This window comes from Pinus tabuliformis, chromosome 4_1, assembly GCF_031772625.1.
Source record: "Pinus tabuliformis cultivar Carrire ecotype Pingquan chromosome 4_1, CPIR1, whole genome shotgun sequence".
Classification (NCBI taxonomy): domain Eukaryota; kingdom Viridiplantae; phylum Streptophyta; class Pinopsida; order Pinales; family Pinaceae; genus Pinus; species Pinus tabuliformis.
Window position 1 is genome coordinate 467,916,386 of NC_142303.1, and position 12,473 is coordinate 467,928,858.

Sequence of the window (12,473 nt, forward strand, 5' to 3'; positions counted from 1 at the left end):
CTAAAGAGGATCCCAAACTGATAAAACTTTCAAAAACATTACCTCCCAATGAAAAAGTGAAATATATGGAACTGCTAAAGGAATTCCAAGATGTTTTTGCCTGGAATTATGAGGACCTGAAATCCTATGATACCAGCATAATACAACACACCATTCCATTAAAAGAAAACCAAAAGCCTTTTAGACAGAAGCTCAGAAGGATTAACCCTGTTCTACTGCCTTCTATCGAAAAAGAGATCAAAAGAATGTATGAAGCCAAGATTATTGCACCAATTAGATTCTCAGATTGGGTTTCTAATTTGGTACCTACTAGAAAGAAAACTGGCAAAATTAGACTGTGTGTTGACCTTAGGAATTTAAATAAAGTTTCACTTAAGGATAACTATCCTCTTCCTAAAATGGATCACATATTACAGAGGGTAGTAGGTTCCACCAGAATCTCACTGCTAGATGGGTTCTCTAGTTATAACCAAATCCTAGTCCACCCAGATGATTAGGCAAAAACTGCATTCACTACACCATGGGGCACTTTCATGTATGTGAAAATGCCATTTGGGTTAAAGAATGCAGGGGCCACCTTTCAAAGAGCAATGGACATAGCCTTTGCTAAGGAAATCCATGACTTCCTGGTAATCTACCTAGATGATATCACAGTATTCTCTAAATCAAATCAGCAACACCTGGATCATCTTAGGCAGGTCTTTACTAAGTGTAGGAAGTATGGGATTTCTCTGAATCCTAAAAAATCTTTGTTTGGGTTGGAAGAAGGGAAATTACTAGGCCACATTATCTCCAAATATGGTATTCGGATTAACCCAACAAGAATTGAAGCCATTTTGCAAATACCACATCCCAGGAACATCAAAGAACTTCAAGCATTTTTAGGCAAAATAAACTTTTTGAGGAGATTTATCTCTAATTTAGCTGAGTTAATTAGATTACTAAACAACATGTTAAAGAAAGATTCGACTATTAAATGGACTTTAGAGGCTAAAAAGTCATTTGAAGATTTAAAGTTGGCCTTGACACAGACACCAGTTCTCATCAATCCAATGTTTGATAGGGAGTTCATTATATTTTCTTTTGCTTCAGAACACACAATTGTTGCAGTCCTACCGCAGAAAAATGATCATGGTTTCGAACAACCAATAGCCTTCTTCAGTAAAGCCCTGAGAGATGCACCTTTAAAGTATAATATAATGGAAAAACAAGAGTTTTCTCTAGTTAAAGCTATTAAAGATTTCAGAGTTTATATCTTGTACTCTCATATAGTGGCTTATGTTCCCAATGCTGTAGTCAAAGACATTCTAACACAGGATGGACCTAATGGAAAGAGAGGGAAGTGGATAGCTACAATATTAGAGTATGATTTAGAAATTAAACCTACAAAATTGATCAAAGGCCAAGGTTTAGCCAAGCTCATGGCTAAATCAAACTACCAAGCCCTAGACATAAACTTCATTGCAAAATTGGATAACGAAGAGGAGATGGCGACTCCACAGATCAGCCAAGCCTTTACAGATTCACCATGGTATGCTGACATAATATATGTTCTACAAAATCTTCAAGCTCCTCCAGAGTTATCCAGGACTAAAAGTAGGTTCTTAAAAACGAAATCTTTGACGTTTTGCATAATTGACAATGCTTTATTTTGGAAAAATCATGAATGCATCCTCTTAAATTGTTTGTTAAAGGAAGAATATGATAAAATATTGCAAGAGTTTCATGCAGGTCACTGTGGGGGACATCTTTATCGGAAGACAATAGCTGATAAGATTTTAAGGTCTGTTTTTTACTGGCCCACTCTATTTGCTGATGTAAAGAAGTTTGTAACCTCATGCCACAAATGTCATATTTTTTAAGGAAAAAGAAAACTACTGTCATTACCTTTGAAACCTATATCTACTGAAACACCATTTCAACAATGGGGTATTGACTTCATTGGTGAAATTCATCCCCCTTCCTCTGCCCAACATAGATGGATCTTAACTGCCACAGATTATTTTACCACGTAGATAGAAGCCATACCCTCAAGCCAAGCCACTGATACTATCATAATAGGTTTCCTTGAGGCCAACATTCTATCTAGATTCGGTTTCCCCACCAAAATCATCACAGACAATGCATCAGCCTTTAAATAAAAAAGGATGATTGATTTCTGCAACAAATATCATATAACCCTTGGTCACTTCACAGCCTACTATCCCCAAGGAAATGGATTGTCAGAGTCTTCCAATAAGAGCTTAATGAATATCATCAAAAAACTATTGGAAGATAACAAGAAAACCTGGAATAAGAAACTAGTAAATGCCTTGTGGGCAGACAAGCTGACCACAAAGAAATCCATTGGCACCACTCCTTACCAGCTAATTTATGGAATGGAGGTTGTCTTCCCATCTTCTTTGGGAACCCCAGTGATGAAATTACTCCAAGAAGCATAGGTTGAGCCAAATGATATTCAAAGGAGGATAAATCAGACAATTCACTTGCAGCAGACCAGGGAGGAGGTGTATATTAGATCCCAGATTGTGTAGGAAAGAATTAAGAAAGCTTTTGACAAAAGAACCGAGGCAGAAGATTTCTATCTAGGAGTTAAAGTTTTGAAATGGGACTCAAGAAGGGAGGATAAAGGTAAACATGGGAAGTTTGACTTCCTATGGAAAGGCCCTTACATTATTTATGCTCTCAGAGGTAACAATGCTTGTTTCCTCAAAGAATTGGATGGTGCAAAAGTATAAGGAGGACCAATCAATGGTCGGATGCTTAAGAACTATATAGATCCTAGTCACTGATTTCACTAATCACTTGTACATAATATATCCTTCACAAAGTTTAGTGTGGATTGGATGGTAAATTTTGGAGTTGAAGCCCGAAGAGAAGGCCCTAAGCTTCAAAATTTTACTATCATAAGTATCAATAAAGTAGCAAAGTAAAAGGGAAAAGTTGCAGAGTTAAAACACAGTAATTCAGAAGGCCATTGATCTACTAGTTCTTGACATTTCACCAGGAAATGCCATCCCCAAGTGGAGCCACTGTTATGTTCCTATACCAATAGGTGTCATTATTTTTGAATGGCTAAGGTCAAATTTGTAATATGTGCATGCCATTGCTTTCTACAAATGTTTTCCATATTCCAAAAATAAAAAATAAAAAAATGAAAAAATGTAAAGAGGGTATGTCCCAAAAGAAAAATCAAGGGACAAAAGGATTAAAAAAGGTAAAAAAAGATGAAAAAATGAACCCCAAGAAAGAAAAAGACCATGAAAGTGTGCAAGTCCAAATGCCACTACTATTTACTTTTATGCATAATAATGATTGTGTGCAGTTTGTTATTCATGCCACGATCCATGGTAACCAAACAGTTTAATCTTGGTTATTCCATGTTTTGAATTTCATGCTTAGAGATAGAGAATAAAATCTGACCAAACTGTTTAATCTTGGCAGATAAGTAGATATGTAGAGTTAATAAAAGGAGCTCAATTGTTTAATCTAAGCCCTTGGATGTAATAAGGATAGACTTAGATAGATTTTTATTATAAAAGAAAATAAAAATGTTTGATAAGGGTTTGCCAGCTTAAGTGCACCCTAATAAAGAGTAGAAAAAATGGTAAGATGAGTAGATGGGTAAGTAGTTGATTGGTTGCAGAATTTTGATGAATGATTAGTTAAGATCATATCATTTACCTTCATCATCAAGTTGCTAAAGTATGGATGATAATTGAGCAATTACATAAAGTCAAGTGATTAATTTCCCCATTCATTTTACCTTTAAGTTTACTAATTTCCCATTAGTAAAGACAAAAGTACCTAAAACCTTAAGTTAGAGGGGCTCAAAGCATTTCTCTGGCTTCTGGAGGGACCAGACCCTCGACCCAATAACTTATAGGGTCTAAGTACTAAAAGCCCCCCCACCAACATTCACCCCCTCCATAATTCACTCATTCATATAAAATATCCCTTTTCCTAAGGCAAAATCACCATGTGCCTAAGAAAAGTAATTACCCCCATACAAAACCCCTTTTCAACAAAAACCCACAAACATGCTTTAAGCCTAAGTATAATGTTCAAATGTGAAAATGTAAATAAATTTCAAAAACATTATACTTAGTGCAAAATCCATGGTTCCGCTTTCATTTCATATTAACTTCTAATTTTAATTATATGCATTAAAACCCAAAAACACCCATTTCCCGTATATTTTATTAAAAACCCCTATGATAATATCCCACCCCCAAGGTTTGAAACATAAACCTTATTAAAAAACATTATTAATGGATTAATTAGTCGATCAACGGCCAATTAAGAAACATAACCCTCCGCCAAATAAAAAGGGTTAATTAATCAACCAGTGATTAATTAATAGTCTATTCCACCAATAAAATCGCCCTTGATTTCATTAACCCCCCATAACCCTTCATTAATTAAACCTTCCGCCCATTATAACCCTGTCGGACCCCTCCATTAAACCTCCGATCAAATCACCATCCCGATCACCGTGCGATCTGACCCCTTCAGATCCAACAGTCGACACTCATATCAGGCGGCCTTCGAAAGCCGACATTTACTCGCCTGATGTGAGCGGTTTCACTATTCACCCCGCCGCTACGTGGCGCCCGATGAATGGCATCGAGCAACCTCCCCCCAAAACCACTTATCCCAAAAAGTGATGCGATGGATTCCGCTTACTACCTTCGCTACACGCCAAAACGTCAAATCCCCGTTGACGCCAACTATCCTTTTCCCAATGTACCCGCCAAAGTCATTGACTTTACACATAAAACAAAAAAAAATTATAGTTTTTTTTCGTTTTATCATGAAAAAGAACATTCTGACTTCCATGCAAAGCACAGAATATGTTCAAACCGTCAACTGACTGAACCTGTTGAACTCCAGACCACATTGCAGACCCGTGTCCTTCCTGAAAACAGTGCACAGTCACCATTACTCCGTTTAACAACCGAAACCAAGTATTTACCCCAATTCCACTAAGAAACATTGTTTTCTTGCCAAACCTGAACTAAATTGCTCCAAATACTAAGTAATTTAGTGAAATAAGCTGCCTAGTGACTTCAAAATACCTGAAACAGACCAATTTTTCCCAATTTCACCAAAACCCTTTGCCCCCGTCCTTGAATCCACAAGAACCAAGGATGGATGCCCCAATTGCATTGAATATCATGCCCATTACAACTCTTCATAGGGATTTAAATCATCTCCCGCTTGCAGACAAAGATTTCCAGATTAAAGATACTTCTGTCTCAAAATCCCCTTTGAAACTATGCTGCAAATATAGAGACCAATACTCGAACCAGGCAGACTCCATTGGACTTTGGGAATCAGGTTTACCCAAGTACCAGTTCCCTAGAGTTCATATCTTCCTAGAGATTGTACATTACTGCCACATGAACTATGATCCCATCCAAAGGGTAATGAGAACCCCTAACCAGTCCGTTCTATTTACCATCACAATTACAACCAAGCCAAAGCTTGACTCCTCTTTCCATTGGAGATATGTTGAATAGATACCCTACACTCACCTCAATCAGACTTGCTTAGTTGTTCCAGACCTTCATCAGAGAAGAACAATACACTCCAAAGGACTCTCCCCCTTACCTGTGGACTATATTCTCCAACCTTGGCTGAGACATCATAGACATGATATCTAGTGTGCTAGGCTACACCACAAGTGAATTTGTTGATGAAATCATAATATATTTTATGTCCATCTACTCTCTTGGCCAACCACCGGCCATCATGTTTGACTATTCTAAGTTTATTGCTGACAAAATGCATGACCAATTCATGAGATTTGAAAATGAAAGAGTGTTTCAATATTCCTCAGTTCTATATCATTTATTCTTGTATTATCAAGCTGATAAATTTCCAATCACCCTCCAAAAGCTTGATACCAAAGGCAACCCTAGATCAGTGATCTTCTAGACTTCCTTAATCCATCAATTTGACTCTCAATATTCTTATACCGATTTCATAGATCTCTTTATGTACCTTGTGACAACTATGCTGCTAGGAAGCTCTCCCCCCAAAATCAGTGCAGACATCAGGAGAGTCCTACAGTTGTCAAAGAAATATAAAGTGGGGGATTGGTACTTGTACCAAAACCACACTGAAATCAGAATCTATGGATGTGAGTTGGCTCCCTACAAACTACCTAGATACCTCCCTATGAGATTATTTGCCCTGGAGTACTACAGACAAATCATCAACTTAGATGAGGTGCATTTTGTGAAAGCCAAGAAGAAGGCTGAACTTACGATAAAGGATCAGCTTGGCCCATTCATATGCAATACTAGGGAAGCAGGAAAGGAAGCAGATGAAATCCTTCAAAGGTTAAAACTGAAACAGAGTTTTATATGGAATTATGACCCCTTAGACTTCATTTGTAATAGGAGACAAAAGAATAAATTATCTCCTTACATCCACCATAGGATCCCTAAAATTGAACAGTATGCTAATTAATCTGAATGGGTGGAAAACACTTTGATAGATTGAGATAGCACAGAGGTTGATGTTGATAATGTATTGATAGATTTAGACAGAAGACTTGATGAGGATTCATTTGTACAGGTGCCAAGAGAGTTTCAATCTCAGAGGCAATCACAGGGACATAGTGGCCAGACAGGAGAAGCAGGACCATCAGAGCAACCAGGTCCATTAGGGAAATCAGAGCCAATAGGGCAATCAAAGCAGTCAGGGCCAATAGAGCAACCAGAGCTTTCAGAATAGCCTGAGATTTCAGAGGAACCTTCTCAGCCTCGACAAATCATGAGCAATCCTCCTATTTTGCAGACTCCTCTAAATGAGGAGAGGAACCTTAAAAGAGACAGAGAGGAGGCCACTCCTTCCAGCAGACCTGTTGCCCAAACCTATGCTAAGAGGTAAAGGTTGAATCCATTTGCAGAGCAAGAATATACTGAGGAGACAGCAGCAACTTCAGGAGCAGAAAGGATAGAAAGCATGCACACTACTCCTTCAGGAGGTACACAAGAACCTTCCACCTCACAGGCTCAAATGTTGGAAAGGCAACAAAGTGTGGAAGTATCCTCCTTCAGGGCTCCTACTGGACAGAGCCTAGATATCAAGGAAAAATACAAGGAAATCAAAGCAAGGAATGAAAGGCTAAAGGTGCAAAGCTATGCACATTATCTGAAAATGGCTCCAACAAACCAAACAAGGCTAATGTCAGCCTTTGACATAAAAGAAGGGAAAATGCAGATGAGTTTTTTGAAGCCAACCACACAGCAACCTAAATCAATGGCAGATTACCTAAAAACAGATTTTGAAGTATTGGCAAAGGATATCCATCCTATTGACCAAATTGAATTACATAAGAAAACTGGTGAAATGGTCTATTCCACCTTGACCAGCAAGGCAATAGGAGCCCACCAACTTCAGAATTCACTGAATAACATGTCAACACAATTCCAATTGGAGAAGGCCTCTTCACAGGCCAAAGACACCAGGATAAAATCCTTAGAGGAATTGGTCATAGAGCTGGGACATGATCCCAAGCATGTAAAAGCTGCAGAGAAGCTTATCAAGAAGAAAAACGATGACATAGCTGCACTAAAAAAGCAGCTCAAGATTCCTCCTCTTCATCATCCTCAGACAGCTGAAGTAATGGAAACCAAAAAGGAGGAAGAGCTTATGGACTTGGTCCTAAATCTTAATGAACAATTAAAGGAGACTGAGAAAGAATTGGATAATTTGATACAGTCTAAGCAGAGTGAGTTGGCCACCACTCCTCAGACTGTAATACCTACAGTTTCCACAGCAGTGCCCTCCACCTTGGTAGCTGCCTTGGCACCCACACTTCCACCAGCTACAACGTTGCCAGTAACAGGTACTTCAATAGGCACAGGTACATTGACAAGCACAGGGGCACCAACAGAACAAACTGCTGAGTTGATCAAGGCCATGGAGGAAATGAGTATCCAGGCCACTGAGCTTAAGAAACTCAGAGAACAAGTGTCAAGTTTAGAGACCAATTGTAAACTTGCACAAATATAACAGAAGGAAGAAGCTCAGAAGAACCAAAGGATGGTAGACAGGATAAAAGCCCTTGAAAAGGACTTAACATTACAAGAGCCATTGGGAGATATGAAAGAAATTCTTTGGGCTAACATCATTGATTCCATCAATGATGTTTGGCCTTCTATTCAGATTATTTTTGAACAAACTGAATTAGTCAAAATGGCTATAGAAGCAATCCACAAGACAGTGGAAGAATTGGGAAATAAAAATAAAGAATCCAATCAGTTGATCACATTTTTGAACAGAAAAAAAAAAATATCATCTTGATGAACTGGAGATAGAAGACAGAACAACAACAATCATAGAAATCAAAAAGGTTCTCACCAAAAGGAACCTAATGCTAAATCTGGAGAAAAGATGTCAGAGCATCCAAGAAGACGTTGACATTTTATGACCAAGTATGGCATCTTAAGAGAAAAAGGACCTCCAGTCCTCTGGTAATCCATGATAAATTGATGACCCAGGAAGATTACATTGAAAGATTAAACAAACTAGCCAGAAGCCAAGCTAGCACTTCAGGGGTGAAATCTTTGCCCACTGGAAAGGTCTTTATGATGGTCTTGAAAATCTATTCTATATAGAGCATGAAGTCAAGCACTTGTTCACGAGTAAACCAAATTTTTCCAAGTACATAGAAGCTAATGAGATTTACAGGAAAATGATAAGGATATACCTGACAATGAATGGTGGACACAATTGATAGATTTACTATAAAAGTTACTGCAGTAAATCTACATGGTAAAACATGGCTGCCAGGTAAAATAGGTAAGATAGGATCAAAGCAGAACAGGTAAAGAGTATCAGTAGGTAGAAGATAGAAAGTGATTCCAGCACATAACTACAAAGCAACTGAAAGAGCCAAATCCGAGTTACAACAGCCAGCATAGTCACAATAAAAGGGACAGCTAGAAGACAGTTCTCCATCTGTCTCTATCTTCGTGTTGAAGATATTTTTTGTTTCCTAGAATAATTCTCATATGGTTATGAGATATTTTGTATCAATTTTTGTATAAATACTTCACAAATTGAAGTAATTAGGGTGGATTAAAATACATTTCTGTAGACATTTTATTTTTGAGCCAAGGAGCTATTGTACTCAAGACTGGACTGATTTTGCTAGAAATGAAATAAAGCTAAGGACATTTCACTAGATTCTTGTGCACAGTTGGAACAAATAAGTCTCATCTCTTTGTGTTTAAATATTGTATTCTCTTCATGTTATGAATATTCACATGTGTTTCTTATTAAATCTGTAAAGCAAACAAGGAATGATATCATCAGAATTATCTTAAGTGCTCTCTATTTTAACTGTTTGCTTTTCTTATGTTTTCTACTAAACTGCCTTGGTCTGGGAATTCTTAATTGCTCCCTTACTTCCGTAGTTTACACCCCCTTTAATCCATAGTAAAGGATTCTTCTTTGCCCTTTGCCCCGGTTAGGACTACCTCATCCATTTAAACCTGCAGATTTGCTTTCGTTGTGCTAGCCTGCCCTGTGGACTCTTACCTTAGTGATAGATTAGATCCAGTTGAGCCTTTCTTGATTGACTCCATAGCCCAATGGCCTAAATACTTGCTCTGCCCATCTGTTTCCTTAATTCCACCACCCATTCAAAACAAACAATCATGAACACTAAGAACTAGCCTAAAATATTATTTAAAACAAAGTTAAATTATAAAGAGAGAGCCCTCTCTGGACTTAAGTTGGCTACAACCCGAGTCTAAAAGATTAGGTTTGTGGTTACCTTGGACTATTCCTTCTTTGATAACTTCTAAGGAAAAAATTTGAGTGATAATACAGAGGAAGAACAGGTCAAGGTGTTTTATTCTTTGTATGCAAAGATGATGACAACCTTGTGGAGAGGTGGTACACAACTTCTTGCATGACTAATTTATCCGTGGCATACCTCGGTAAATGATTCAGATACTTTTCTCCACCAAACACTTTGAGGAAAGTGTAATTTGGTGAGGCAAATCAATCTGCTATCTCTGACACTGCTTCCATTGCCCCACATGACATGTAGGGTGGCTATTCCTCAAAGATCAACTTGTACAATGGAATGATCCACAGTTGTTGAGAAAACAAGTCTGGCCAGTTTAATGGTCTTCCTTCGTTCACAACCTGGTTCAATAAGAGTTCCCACCCTTTAGGGAAGGCCTCAGTGCTTTGTTGACCATAGATTCTGCAACATAGAACTATCAAGAGCTGATAGGCCCTCCTGAGAGATTTTGTTTTGTAAGTGTTGGTCGGTGTCTGACAGAACTTTGTTGGATCTTTCACCCAACTTTCGACAATGTACTTTATGCTAAAGTAGTTGGTGCCAACATAAAAGTAAGAATCCATGAGCGATTCTAGCTCTAGCAAATGGTACATGAGTTGATAATCCGGTGCCAGAAAAGAAGCAAGCCTTTGTTCATTATCATTATTTAGAGTCATAGTCTTTGGATTTGTATGAGAAACTATCCAACTGACAACTTTTGCACATGGGAAGGTCAAATACCTACATGAAATCTTATGTAACCCTAACTTTTGGACATTGATATAAACTTGTCGATCTTCAAGGTCTACTTTGAAGCTTCTTGTTGAGAATGCTTCATTCACTTTCTACCATGTGATATATGATTATTTTTCTATGAAGAATTGAGTATCTGCATAAACTGGCACGTTCATTGGCGTACTCTCAACTCCCTCCTCGATGCTGCTTTTGTGGTGTCCTTTAAAGAAGATCTCTTTGGTGCCATGCTTTCAGTGACTGGTGAAGAGAAGTACTCAACAATTACAATACCTGTAGGAGGAAAATGCACTCATGGAAAAGAAAAATTAGCTTCAAAAATTGAGTCTCAAAGCAAGATCACAATAACAACCACTAGACTGGCAAGGAAAATTGCGCAACTATTGAGGTGAAGGAGGGAGACTGGCTGCCTAAACTGTGCATTATGCAGTCTCAATAGCTAGTGGAGTAGCTTGAGGTTAGATATTGTGTAATGCATAGTCTCAACCTGGGCAGAATAAGGTGGAGGCTGCGCATTTCACAGCCTCAGTGACCAAGGGACAAGATTGAGCAATGGAACTGCATAATGCGCAATTGGGCTAGCTAGGTACTATGCATTGCAAAGTCTTAGAGGCCAAGCATCAACCTTGAGCCTTGGACTTGCATAATTCCCAGCTACACAAGGAAACTATTGGCCAAGGGAAGGGAAGATCTGCCCAAAAAGAGTTTGGAAAAATGGTAGATGTGAGTGTTGGTGCAAGTTAAAGTGGATATCTAGTTAAGTATAGATGGATTAGTGCAAATCGAGTGCAAAAGATGAACGTGCAAAAGGAACAACAAACATGCATGGAGAGTCGTCGAAACGACAACCACTAATGGGAGAAGACAAGGAAATTGATGCGACACTTGTAAAAGGAAAAAAACAGACTGAACCAAGACTTATACAAGCTAATATAAGTCAAAATGACAACAACCATGAAAAGAAACAAGAAAAAAAGCACTCACAAAAGTGAAATGAAAAAAAGTGATAGAAAAAGCAACAAAAGACAACAAAAGCAAAACTCACCTAGAAAAGCATCGCAAACTCCACCGAAGGGTCTTTGATCTCCTTGGGAATGTTAGAGCTCCACAACGGAATGTAAAAATGAGCTCTAGGGGTGTCCATTATATAGATTTAGACCGGTTAGGGCTTATGGTGTGCATGCCTAAAATCAAGGAAAATGCGACACTTGGCGGAACGTTCCAAAAATAGTACATGTTCCACCTTCAAAATGTTGATTTTTGAGTAGCTTGGGAGGTACTCCAAGACCTAGGGTTCGAGTTTTTTGAGGGTGAAGCGCCATAACAGTCACTTGTGGCCTTGGAACCCAAGCTTGGGGTTTTTCACCCATCGATGTTTGGGCCAAAACCATGGATAATTTTGGACATGAGATGGATGGAGATGATAGAGGATGGAGAGGAGAATCCAATGCTTTGAGAATTGTCAAATTTCGAGATTTCCTTGATAAGTTATGAATTTTTGAAGTTGACAAACGAATTTTCAGGCATCCAAGTCATGTAGGCTTGGAGTGGAAATGTCCAAAATACATGTCACTTCACTAAGTCATTGAGCCCTCTTGTTTGATATAAATAAGAGGTGATGTCAAGCCATTTTAGCATCCAAAAGTGCATCTTTCATAGGAATACCATCCTAAGCCAACTACAACTCAAGAAAGAAGAAGGATGAAGTGGAGGAGGATTATTTTGGTCTTGTTTTATTGGGTTTCACAATTATGTGGAGCAACATAGGTAAGCCACATGCTTTAGAGGATTTCTGGGAAGATTTTTAGTGTGGGTCTTCTCCTTTTCTTAGGCTATAATCCTTGGAGGCACAAATAGGTAGGTCGCATGCCTCTTTTCCCTTAAAATATGTAGGTCATAAGGTTGTATG